Source organism: Mus caroli, chromosome 1 (genome assembly GCF_900094665.2).
Source record: "Mus caroli chromosome 1, CAROLI_EIJ_v1.1, whole genome shotgun sequence".
Lineage (NCBI taxonomy): Eukaryota > Metazoa > Chordata > Mammalia > Rodentia > Muridae > Mus > Mus caroli.
Genome location: NC_034570.1, coordinates 31,601,827 through 31,615,553, shown reverse-complemented (window position 1 = coordinate 31,615,553; position 13,727 = coordinate 31,601,827). Strand labels below are relative to the sequence as shown.

Here is a 13,727-nt window from a genome sequence, read left to right as displayed (position 1 = left end):
TCCTGCCTGCTGTGAGGGCCCATGGTTCTGTGAACACAAACACAAAATGTTTTTCCTCTCCACAGTTTCTAGACTCCTGAGCAAGCCTGTGCCTTTTGAAAATATTCTATCAAACTTTTTTGAGGATGATGATGATGATGATGGTGGTGATGACAATGATGATGGTAATGGAAGTGCTTCCACAATATCTCTTCCTCTGTGGCTACCATAAACCAGGGGACAATATAGATGAAGTCTTTGTAGGTGCTAAACAACACATGACACAAGACCAAGACAAAGAGCCCAAAAGGTGAGACTCACAGCTGCTCATAGATTTGTCTTAGAAAAGTTTTCCAGTTTCAGACAAGTGGAGTCAAGGCAGAACATGAACGTCTAGTTGAGTATGGAGGAGAAACTAACAATGCTGTGTCGATTCAGGGACTGGAATCCGTGAGGGGACTCAACAGAGGAGGAGAAATCCACGTAGAATTTTGCATGACATGAATCTGTTGTTGAGGGATGGTCTATTCATGGACAGGGCAAGGCCCCTGGTGGCTTGACGGCCATTCCAGCAGTGTTGTGAACAATGTGACAGAGACAGCAGAGCCAAGCAGTTCTTCATGATGGAATTCAGTCTGTTTCGGAGACCAGCGGAAACCCCCTCACCTGATCAACATCACTCACCTCTCACAGAGACACTGGAAAGCCCACACCTGAAAAGACCCCAGAGCAGGATCTTCTGATCCACATTTTCGCCCATGTGTATGTCTATGTGTGCAACATGTTCATGTCCACAATATACCTCCGCGCACATGTGTGAGTGTGTGTGTGTATATGTGTGTGTATGTACATGTGTGTACATGTGTGTGTATGTGTGTGAGTGTGTGAAAGTGTGTATGTGTGTGTACATGTATGTGAGTGTGTATGAGTGTGTGAGTGTGTGTATGTATGTGTATGCACATGTGTGTACATGTATGTGTTATACATGTGTGTATGTGTGTACATGTGTGTGAGTGTGTGTACATGTGTGTGTATGAGTGTGTGAGTATGTGTATGTGTGTATGTACATGTGTGTACATGTATGTATGTATACATGTGTGTGTGTGTGTATGTGTGTATATATGTGTGTGTACATGTGTGTGTGTGCATCTATGTGAGTGCCATTTAGAGGCCAAAGCTTGACATCAGGAGCTTTCCTCAATTGCTATTTATTTATTTATTTATGGCAGGGTCTCTCACTGCACCCAGAGCTTACCAATTCTGTTACACTGACTGCCCAACAAGTCAGGGGGAGTGTCCTGTTCTTGCCTCCCCAGAACTCTGGTTATAGTTACATGCAGTATCTGATGGTTTGTATATGCTCAACCCAGGGAGTAGCACTATTAGAAGGTGTGGCCTTGTTGGAGTAGGTGTGGCTTTGTTGGAGTGGTATGGCTCTGTTGGAGTGGGTGTGTCACTGTAGGTGTGGGCTCTAAGACCCTCATCCTAGCTTCTTGGAAGTCAGTCTTCTCCTAGCAGCCTTCAGATGAAGATGTAGAATTCTCAGTTCCTCCTGCATCATGCCTGCCTGGATGCTGTCATGCTTCCCGCCTTGATGATAATGGACTGAACCTCTGAACCTATAAGCTAGCCCCAATGAAATGTTGTCCTTATAAGAGTTGCCTTGGTCATGGTGTCTGTTCACAGCAAGACACCATCATAGCTGGCTTTTTAATGTGGGTGCCAGGGGTCAAACTTTGGCTTGAGCATCAAGTGCTTCCCCACCTGAGCTACCTCTCCATCCTCTCCAAGCCCATTTCATGAGGCCTGAATCCAGGTCCCCTCAAAGCATCCTTACCTCCTAGGGATGTGGGATGAAGCGTCTGTGGCTGAGATCTGCTGACTTACAGGGGTTCCGCCTGTGGGAACTGATGAATGTAAAAGTAAATCTACAGAAAGTCACACCGATTGGCTGCTGGTTAATCATCGTGGCATTGCGATGACTCCTCCAGGAGAATACAACAAACATTCTGGAAAATACAGGCTAACAATAGCCACAAGCAACAGCAACAAGAGCAAGCTAGACACAGAGAAGCCAGACACATGCTCCACTCAAAGCTCTCCATTGAAACCACACTGACAATGGACCAGGTTTTAGAAGTAGCCACAGAACTGAAGCAGGTATCAGACTTAGGCTCCAAGAGCTAAAGCAAAATGTGTTCATTGATAAGCCAACAAGTAGAGAGTCTCAACAGGGAAATCAAAACTATGAAAAAAAGTAAATTCCTGAAACAAAATGCATCTTATTTTAGAGGCTTTTGTTTATTTGTTTGTTTGTTTGTTCGTTTAAGGATTCTGTAGGCAAGTAAGTTGGGGACCGTGTCTCAAAAGGTATATTCAGGTTGTTTTGCTGTGCTAGTTCTTAAAATCTTTAACAAGTTTCAGTGTTTTGTGGATCTTCAGAAGGGATCATAGGATGCAACATGTCCACTCCTTGGCTGTAGAATTCTTGAGATCTCTTGAGAGATCTGTGGCCAGCAGGACACTTTCATGATTAACCCTGGCATTTTCAAGGTCCGTGTCTCCTATCTGGCTCATCCCCTGACCCTCACCACATCCACACCGGGAACATTTCCTCTGCTCTATCAAGGCACACTTACATCCTCTCATCGATCTAATTAATTACTTCTCTATCAAAACTTATCTTAAGAGTCCCTTTTTGGGACTGGGGAGGTGGCTCAGTTAGAATGTGCCTGCCACCAGGCAAGCACGGGAACCTGAGTTGGACTACTCAGTACCCATGTAAAAGCCAGGGTGAGTGGTTTGAGTGTAACCCTACTACTGGTAGAGTAGGGGTACTGAGGAGGGCAGACAGGGGACAGGGGAATCCCCTGAAGCTAGTAGACAGCCAGCCTGTCCCAACGGATGGGATTCAGATTCAAGGAATACTTCTATCTCAAAAAATAAGAGTGATCTGAAAAACACTTAACCTTGACCACACACACACACACACACACACACACTCACACATGCACACATGTTCATACATGTGCACACACACAGTAATGTAACAAGCATATATATCACACATATACAACACACCACACACAAAAATAATCAAAGATAATATTCCTTTTTTTTTCCTCTGAAAGCTTTCCTCAACTTCCTTTCCTGGTTTGGCCAGAACTGTGCCGAAGCGCCCAGTACCTCACTACTGCCTGCTGTTCTGTAATTGCATGTTTCCATGGCTCTCCATCTTGTGACCTCCTTACAGGGATATCACCTCCTCGAGGGCACCAAATAGTCTGAGTCATCTAGATTTCCTCAGCCACACAGAACGAGGCCAAGGGTTGGAGGCATCATAGGCATTTGTGGAGCGAGCAACATCTTACTCCAGAAGGCAACAGCCAATGGAATGCAACTACCAGGATGATATATGTTCCAGGTTTTAGTGGCATGAAGGTGAATCACCAGTTGTCAGCAGTGTGGTGTGTCCTGGTGATTAAGAACAGGCACTGAGACCAGACTGCCAGGGCTTGTACATATCACTAGCTACGTTATCTCTTGCTATCTTTATAGCTTAGGGCAATTTATCTAGCCAACCTTAGCTTCAGAATTCTCATCTGGAAAGCAAGGGCACCCACACTCTACTTCCTAGGATATGAGAGGATTAAACGAGGGGACCGGAGGAACACAGTTACACAGCCTTGTATGCAGAATGCTTGGTGAGTAGTGGCCATCTGAATCATTACCTCTTCCTGTTTGTCATCTGTCTGCTACCATCTCCCCTGGAAAGGATCAGTTAACCATATTTCCCCTTCATCTTCCTCTTGCAACTCCTTCTCCCCAATACACTGATTCTACCCCTGCATGCCAGCATGGTCCAGCCTGTGCTTAGCCCTCATGGCCAGGCTAGATCCCAGTCTTGATCTGCTCTTAGTCTCTTGGTCTCCTTCTACAGTGTTTGTACAATGTGGCATTTGGATGCATTCCCCCATTGTTGTATATATGCAACTTTAGAAGGACTATGGCCTTATTCAATGGAGCCCTATGCACATCCTGTTTCCTTCTATGACTACGTCCTAGACTCAAGGCCCAGAGGAAATCCATTGCAGGATAGCTCTGGATGCAGTAGAACATCATAACAACCCCTTTGAAGTCATGGTGATTTTACAGCAATAGTCACATGTTTACCTACAGCAGCCAGGATGGCTGTTTGTGTTAGACACAGTCAACACCTAAGATAACTGGACATCGTAACTCATCAGTGTAATGTGTTATCATTAGGACGGTCCTGGGGGGCACTGGCAGCATCTCATACCTCTCAGATGGTGAGCCATATTGTGTTCTTTCCTCATGCTCTGAGACACTTGGGGGCGGGGGCGGGGGGGGGAGACCATTCAGCCATCTGGAAAGCTAGCATCAGAGCATGAAAAGATGGTGGATTTGAAGAGCATCAGTTGAGACACAAAGCATAGATAAAGACCAATAGGGGTTTAGAAAAACTTGACATCTAATCTTGGTCATGGCAGAGCTAGAATATCTGAAGCAAAGGCTTTTTATCAAATCCCCCTCTACAAAACCATGTGGACAAGTATGTTTTGGGCGAGTGCTTTCTCCGTCCCATCCCTCACTCTAATCTTTACTGTAGAAAAGCTAGTCTACAGTTCTCTCTTCAGATTGGGACTGTGAAACAATATGAGTTAGAGCCTACAAAGTGTGAGGTCTGGATGTCATCAAGGATGAGGTTTTATAAACCCTAAATTGAATGTGGACTGTGAGTGTTACCCTGTGATATCTGGACTATATCACTGCAGGAGTATAAAGGCTCCTGTGTACTGACCACAGGAAATGGCAATGAGAGAGACCCAGGAGCAAATGGTGGGGTATAGTCTAAGAACTGATGATGGTAGAACAGCCCAAGAGAGTTGAAAGAAATATTTGAATAAAAGAAGGAGAAGATCTGGTATAATCCCAATAAGAGTCCAAAGGAGAGGATGTGAAGGATGGAGAAAATGGGAAGAATGAGGAGGGTGGAGAAGATGGGGAGGATGGAGAAGATGGGGAAGATGGAGAGGATGGGGAAGATGGAGAGGATGGGGAGGATGGGGAGGATGGAGAGGATGGGGAGGATGGAGAAGATGAGGAGGATGGAGAAGATGGGGAGGATGGAGAAGATGGGGAAGATGGAGAGGATGGGGATGATGGGGAGGATGGAGAAGATGGGAAGGATGGGGAGGATGGTGAAGATGAGGAGGATGGAGAAGATGAGAAGGATGGAGAAGATGGGGAGGGTGGAGAAGATGGGGAGGATATGGAGGATGGGAAGGATGTGGAGAATGAGGAAGATGGACAGGATGGACAGATGGACATGATGGGAAAAGATGATACACTAGAAGACCTCACCAGAGAATTTACTGGAATCAAAGGATGAGTGCTCAGACTGAACAGGCACACTGACTAAGATAAGTGAAAATCAATTCAACTAGAGTTGCATCATAGCGAAACTGAGGTGTGTCCAGTGCAGAGACAAAATAGTAACTTATTCTCAAGAAAAAGAACTAAAGCAGGTTCCTGAGAAACTTTGTTTTATCTTGTCTGGTGGCCTGGTCATCTTCAGCTTCCAGCCAAGGAGGAAGACAAGAACTGATAAAAAGCCAGGCACTGTGCAACAGAAAGTGAGATATTTGGATCATGCAATTGCTTAAGCTGGAATCAGACTCTACCTGACAGCTCCCAGCCTATTGTATCAGCGTCTATCAATTTACAAAATGTATCTTTTTAAGGTTTTGATTTTATTATTGCTAGTATGTATGTACTGTATATACAAACATGTGCACTTGTACATGCACATATGCATGAAAACATGCACACATATACACACATATTCACACACACATATATGTGTGCTTGCACATGCACACACAAATGGAAATGTGCACACACATGCACATACACATGTCCACATAAACACACATGCGTGTGTACTTGCACAAGCACACATGCATGAAAACATGCACATATACACATATATATGTTCAAACACATATATGTGCACTTGTACATGCACACACACATATACATGCTTACACAAACACAAACATGCACATGGCCCTACTTAGCACCGCTCACTCACAAGCTCAGCAATTCTAGACAGTGTTTCACCTTCTTTTGGGTCTGGAGACTGTGTACCCTAGTGCTTCCCACCACTGAGTCTTTTCCTCCTGCTGAGCCTTTCTGCCTGGAATACCTACCTCCCCTTGCCTTTTGAAGGGCAAGTCCCACTATCCATTGAGATATCACATTAGATTCTACCTGCTCACAAAGGCCTTTCTGGATCACCACCTTCCAGCACAATCTAAATTGAGCCTCGGTCACAATTCTTTCATGACACCTTTTTCAACTTTGCAATCACCAGGGTTTGTGGCTTTGTACCAGAGAGCGAGGTCTGCAAGACAATGGCTAGATTGTCTGTGCTCACCAGGCCTAGAGCAGTTCACGAATAGTACTTGTGTGAATGGGTAACCACATCAGATTTCTCAGAGGTAATGTGGCCCAAGTGAACAACTAACAGGTGTTAAGTGAGGTCAAGACTGCAAGTTTGCTTTGTCTCTTGAGAAAGTCAATGATATTGGGGATATATAAGTAACAGCTTGGAAACAAGATGGTTCTGGTTTTGTTTTTGAGATAGAGTCTGGTTATGTTACCCAGAATGCTTTGAGTTTCTCAAATGATCCTCCTGTTTAGGCCCCTGAGTGGCAATGACTAGGTGTGTATCATTGCTTGGGCTGGAGGACAGTTTCTGTTTATCTGGAACGTGACATCAATGAGGAAGACATCACACGTCACAAGGCCTCCTTTCCTGCCTGTGCTTGGAGGGAACTAAGCCAATATGTCCTATCTGTGTATTGAGGGCCTCCCAAACCTGGTCCCATTATTTTGAGCTATTTAGGACAGATTGGGGTTTTCTGCTCTCTTGACCTTCTCCTGACCACCGCTGCTTCCATTGCATACCTCAACCCACGTCCCAGACTTGAGCCTCCTCCTGGAAAGGCTGGGAAGACACCCTCTTCATTAGCAACTCATTCTGCTGAAGTGTAAACTTGACCTTTGAGAGCTACTGACCTGGACACGGAAGGGGTGATTCCAGCAGGAACTGAGACTCTCTTCATGGTTTTTCACTTGCAGAGTAATCAGGGAGAGGGGGGCCGAGCATTGATTTCGGTAATGCGTCTGAAGCAACGTCGTGGAAAGAAACCTTCCTCTGGTTTCGGAAATAGAGTTTGATGCAATGGCTCTGATGAACCCTTCTCTTGGGAGAGAGTTCAGACAACATGTTTTATTTTTCTGAGCTTTAGTCTCTCCATGAACAAAACAGGTGACAGAGCTGGAGTTTAGTTGCGGTCAAGAGCACATGTATGCCCAGGCCTTATAGGGAAGCTCTCCAGACTGAGTCTTTAGGAGTGGGGGCCATGCTTGTGAGCCTTAGGGAGACTCTGCAGATGGTGTTGACATGCACTGATAGTTACTACTTTAGGTGTCTCCTCCTTTTAAATATCATATTAGAACACCTCAGCTTTCTTATAGAACCTTGGCAAATACTACTGTGAACTCTCCCTTCACAAGATTCTGGGGCTTCGGTTGTAGGACTTACCTACTCAAAGGGAACTATTTGAATTATATGCTACAATTTATTTGTTTTTATTTTAGAACATTGGTGTTTTGCCTGCATGTGTGTCTGGGTGAAAGTGGCAGATCTTTTTGGTTTGTTTGTTTTTTGTTTTGTTTTGTTTTTGGTTTTTTGTTGTTGTTTTTTGAGACAGGGTTTCTCTGTGTAGCCCTGGCTGTCCTGAAACTCACTCTGTAGACCAGGCTGGCCTCGAATTCAGAAATCTGCCTGCCTCTGCCTCCCAAGTGCTGGGATCAAAGGCGTACGCCACCACCGCCCGGAGAAAGTGTCAGATCTTATAGTTGTAGACAATTGTGAGCAGATGTGCAGGCATTGAGAATTGAACCCGGGTCCTCTGGAAGAGCAGTCAGTGCCTTTAACCACTGAGCCATCTCTCCAGCCCTGAATTATTTGTTTATAGTAAAAGAATTCTGGGTACTAATGCTGTATTATGAATCTCATATAGTCACGGTTTAAGTTAAACCATATGTAATAAATTATATTTAACTTAATGAATTATATCCATCACACCAACAGGTCATTTGATTCAGGGGAAAACAGCTACCGTGGATAGTGTGATGTCTTACTGAGAAAATGTTCCCATGACCTTCGGGATGAGAAAGTAGAGGGTAGGCGTCTTTACGCCAAACTACCTCATTCCACTACCAAACAGCAAGTCCTAAGAACTAGATGCACGAGCTTACACTAGGCCTGAGAATCAAGAACCGAAACAAACCATGGAATTGAGAACAGAAATTACAGGCACAGTGAAAAGCAGAACAAGGCTGGGGGGCGGGGGTGGGGTGCCTCGTCACTGAACCCCATAGGTGAAAAAGAAGTGACTAGATCTGAGGTAGTATGGGAACACTGGCCTGCGTCTCCAGCCTACACAGAGCAGAAAAACATTGCCTCAACCATCTTTGGACAAATAAGTACCCTTCCCCCACCACAGGAGTATGTACGTAAACTTCTGCCCCTTTACCTCTGGGTAAAGGTGGGGCAAAGTGCACGTACAGCTGTTAAATGCTTTTATCTGGTCAGAATCAAAGTGAGGTACAGAGAGCACCCTAGGTTTCTTGCATACCCAAGTTCGTGGAGTGCAAGATGTCCCACCATGCAGAGTTGCTGTTGCTCAGAGCCTGTAACTGTCACAGCCTTCTTCTTTCTGGAAGCCTTTGCACCTTTACTGTGTGGCTCAAGATCTTTGACATATCTGGGCTTCCTGTTTGAGATGTCATCTCTTCGACATCTCCAAGAATAGACTGCCCTTGCTCTCACCCTTCTCCATTCATGCCTTCTACTCTGTTTCACTCATTTGCTCTATCAACACCACAGCATATCGGAGAACACCTCAGGTACCAGGAACATGGCAGGGAACAAACAGATAGGTGTCTTCTCTCCTGAAGACTGTGTTCCAAAGGGGGAAGGAGGGCCGTAGACCAACAAATACATGATGTGTCAAGAGATGACAAACAGTTTGAAGGTAAAAATAGGGAAGGTCACGAAGAGATGCAGAGGAAGGTCCTAGTTTTGAGTGGTCAAGGAGGCTTTGCTGTCAGCCTAACTTTGAGCAGACAGCTCTGTGAACTTTCAAAAATACTTTATAGACATGATAGCCTCAGATGATCTGCCAACTGGTACGCACAGCAGTAGACTCAAAGTAAAGCTAAATCAGGTGACCTCAAAAAAGGTAAGTAAATGTGACTAAAGTATACATCTTGATGGATGAAGGAGAAAAAAAATAGTAGGACAAAAGGAAAGAAAGAAAGAGAGGCTTGGGAGAGGCTCAATTGGAAAAGATTTGCCATGTAAGCACAAGGACCCGAGTTCAAATCCCTAACACCCATGGAAAACCTGGGCTCTGTGGTGTATGTAGTGCATTGCAACACTGGGGAAGCAGGGTGAGGAGGGCTTGCTTGACAACTTGTCTAGTCAAAACAGTGAGTTCTGGGCTCAGAGGAGAGACCTTGTCTCAAAACATAGAGAACAATCGAGATGCCTGGTGCTGACCTCCAGCTTTCATGTGTTCGCATACATGCGTGCACACAACCTCTCTCACACGCACTCACAGCAGAAATGAACTGTTAACAATGATGGTTCTGTAGCATATGCAATGTTATATCTAACAAAAGAAAAACCTATGACAAAGCCCAGATATCAAAACTGCCTAACTGATGTTTCTAAGGAACAGTCGGCCTTCTGTATCTAGGTTTCCCAGTGTCAGGATTTAACACTCTATGGCCTGAAACTATTAAGAAATTAACTGGGGGGTGGGGGGGGAGGGTTGGTTGGAGGGATGGCTCAGCAGTTAAGTGCACTGACTGCTTTTCCAGAGGTCCTGAGTTCAATTCCCAGCAAACACATGGTGGCTCACAACCATCTGTAATGGGCATCCAATGCCCTCTTTTTGTGTGTCTGAAGACAGCCACAGTGTACTCACATAAAATAAATAAATAAAATCTTTTAACAAAAGAAAAGAAAGAAAGAAAATAACTGGGAAGCCTGCTGAGCAGGTACAGACTTTTTCCCTTGCTGTAGTAATTATTTATATATCATTTACATGCTACCTAAAGATGACTCAGTTATTGGAGGAAAGCCATAGGCGCAAATACTCTGCCATTTTCTATAAGGGACTAGAACATCTGTGAATTTCATTCTCTGTGGTCAAATCCTGAAGCCAATCCCCTGTGGGTATGGAGAGATGGCTGCAGTGTGTCTCCTTGTACTTTATTGACTGAAAAGGCTGAGGTTCCAAAGCTCTTGATCCCAGCCCTGCTCTGGAGTTCCGCAGGAAATAGACAGCAGCCTGTGGAATGGGCTCCTCTTGACTTCAGGAAAAACAGATGATGCTGTGGAAACAGGGAGACTGGGGGAGGCAGGTGGACCCAGGATTGAATGGAAACTGAGACGAAGAAGTTAAACTACGTGCCCAGATCACACAGCTCGGTCAGGCCAGGATGACAACCCAGGCAGAACTGGAGAATTATGCCCAGGGAGAAACCAGCCGATCTCAAAAGCCTGCATCTCTTCTCAGGCTCTTTATGCACTGCTCTCTTGTTTTGAGACTGGATTTCGCTGGGTAGCCAAGGCTCACAACCCTCTTGCCTTAGATTCCTAAGTGCTGGATTTATAAAATTGTTGGAATAGTAATAGAGATACAGAATAGAATCCAACTTACAGGAGTCAAAAGACAATAGTTGCTCTTCGGCTTTCGGCTCGGAGGAGAGTAAGGTGCATCTTTCTTCGGTCATCCCGAATCCGGGTTCATCCGACACCGGTTGCCTCCATCATGCCACCCAAGTTCGACCCCAACGAGATCAAAATCGTGAACTTGAGGTGCATCAGAGAAGAGGTGGGCGCCACATCTGCCTTGACCCCTAAGATCGGTCCTCTGGGTCTGTCTCCAAAAAAAGTTGGCGATGATATTGCCAAGGCTACTGGTGACTGGAAAGGTCTCAGAATTACAGTGAAACTGACCATCTAGAACAGACAGGCCCAGACTGAGGTGGTGCCCTCTGCCTCTGCCCTGATCATCAAAGCCCTCAAGGCACCACCGAGAGACAGGAAGAAGCAGAAGAACATTAAACACAGTGGGAACATAACTTTCGATGTCAACATTGCCCGGCAGATGAGACATCGGCCTTTGGCAAGAGAACTTTCTGGAACTATCAAGGAGATCCTGGGTACCGCACAGTCTGTGGGCTGCAATGTGGATGGCCGCCACCCTCATGACATCATAGATGACATCAACAGTGGTGCAGTAGAGTGCCCAGCTAGTTAAGAAGCAACAAGAAAAATTTTCAATAAAAGATCCGATAACCAAAAAATAAAAAATTTTTAAAAATTTAAAAAGACAGTAGTTACAGAAGAGCACCATGGGTAGTCTTTACGGTGATGAAACAGGTTGGTGTGTTGACTGTGGTAGTGGTCACACGAAGCTGTGTGTGACAAATTACTCAGAACTAAGCACACAGAAAGAAGACTAAATCAAGGATTGGGGGAGAGATGGCTCAGCAGGTAAAAGTGCTTGCCCAGCAAGGTGAGGTCCAGGGTTCAGATCCCTAGTGCCCACATAAATGCTTGCTGAGTGTAGTGGCACTCCTGGGATTCCAGTACTGAGAAGGTAGAGGTGTGAATGCCCAAAGCAAGCTCACGGGCTCGACTAGTGAGCTCTGGGTTCAAATGAGAGACACTGCTTGGATAAATAAGGTGGAGAGTGATCAAGGAAGATGGCCTGTTTCAACCTTGGATTTACACACACACATGTGTACGCACACATATGCAGACACATACAGACATGCAAGCAAAAGAATAAATTAAGGCTGGGCATAGTGGCACACACCTTTAATACCAGCACTCAGGAGGCAGAGATGGGTAGATACTGGTGAATTTGAGGCCAGTTAGCCTAGTCTACAGAGAGAGAGTTCCAGGACAGCCAGGGCTATGTAGAGAGACCCTGTCTCAAAAAAAAAAGAAACGAATGAATTGTATTGATGTGAACTACCTGCAACTGTCTGAAACTCCAGTTCTAGAGGACCTAACGCTCCCTCTTGACCTCCTCAGGCAAAACACTCATATCTCTATATCTATCTATCTATCTATCTATCTATCTATCTATCTATAAATAAATAAACTTAAAAGGTACACAGCAAAGGAAGGAACCTTGGCATATCTACATGATGGCACTGAGTGCTATCTATAATTTAGAAGTATCTCTAAAAATCTTAACACCTAAGTGGGCCTTTGTGAGATACTTAGGATTGGATGAGGCCCTGAGGTTGGGGCTCTCACAGTGAGCTCACTGGCTTCCCTAACAGAGGAAGAGTTTGGCTTCCTCCTACCATTAATGCCCTCCTGCTTTGTTACTATAGAGCAGGAAGGTCCCCATAAGATACTGACAGCCTGCCATGTTGGGGTTTTCAGGCTGTAGAACCATGAGAGTATGTTTTTGTTCATAAATTACTTTGTCCCCAGTATTCTGTCATAGCAACAGAAGAGAAACTAAGCCACCAAGCAACAGTCCTCAGGAGGGTGGTACCCAGGGCCCTGGGAATCTCTGCAGATTTCAGATATAAGCTCTGCCAGTGGTATTATTTAGACTCATCGTTAATATTCATATCTCTTAACAAGAAATTGCAAATGTCTGATTAAGCTACCTTGGGATAGGAGTTTGTAGTTCATCCACCAAGGAAGGGCAGAAAATGTCGCCAAGAACAACTTGTATCCATGTGCAGGGTAGCAGTGCTCTCAGAAGGAGGATGGCATCTATCCAGACATGCCCAAGGACTGCCTGAGCAAGCATTTCTATTAGGAACAGGCATGCAGTAGCTTGACTCTAGGATGTCAGGCTCAGAGGAGATCTGTGCTGAAGGCTCAGCATCTCTCAGGGAGGAAGAACATTCCTGCTAAGGCATTATGTCACGTCCCAGGTCACACTCAGACTTTTGAATGCCACGTAGACATTGTAGATCTCTCTGCCTACTGTCACGAGTAAGCAGAGGAGTTGAGCTGCTGCAGAGCTGGATCTGGGCCACGTGAGCTACATGAGCCATCTTGCCCCGGGAAGGCTCCAGTCCCTTTGTTGGTGCTGCCAGGTTGGGCAAAGCTGCTGGTTTCAAGTGCTGGGCAAGGGCAGGAGTTCCTTGTGTGAGCATTTCCCAGGGCTCGATGAGCTTTTTGGTTGGCTCCATGGGTACCAACAATGGTCTCAGCTCCCTTGTTATCCATCCATAGAGGAAGTAACCTGAGGAGGATGGGGGTATGGCGGCTGAGAGTATATTGTAGTATCTGTATGTGTTTCATACTTTTTATTGTGGGAAATTTCATCATATCTAAAAGTAGAGGCATTAGCCTAAGCAACCAAGCTCTATGTACTGATCACTCAGTTTTGATCACCGATCCATAGCCAATCTCTGCTCATAGGTAGCCTCACTCACTACTTCTATTCTTTCAAAATTAATCTCATTATGCCATTTCATTCATAACTATTGCTGTATGGATTTCTCAAAGGCACTGTCTCTTTTTAAATACCTATAATGGATAGCCATGGTGGTGTAAGCTTGTGATCCCAGAACTTTAAAAGCAGAGACGGAAGGGTTAT

The 13,727-nt window shown here is 45.1% G+C and overlaps 1 pseudogene; it reads left to right on the top strand.

Annotated features, from left to right (window-relative positions):
* Nucleotides 1–10,901: 10,901 nt before the first annotated feature.
* LOC110303737 lies at nucleotides 10,902–11,408 on the top strand (annotated as a pseudogene).
* Nucleotides 11,409–13,727: the final 2,319 nt, after the last annotated feature.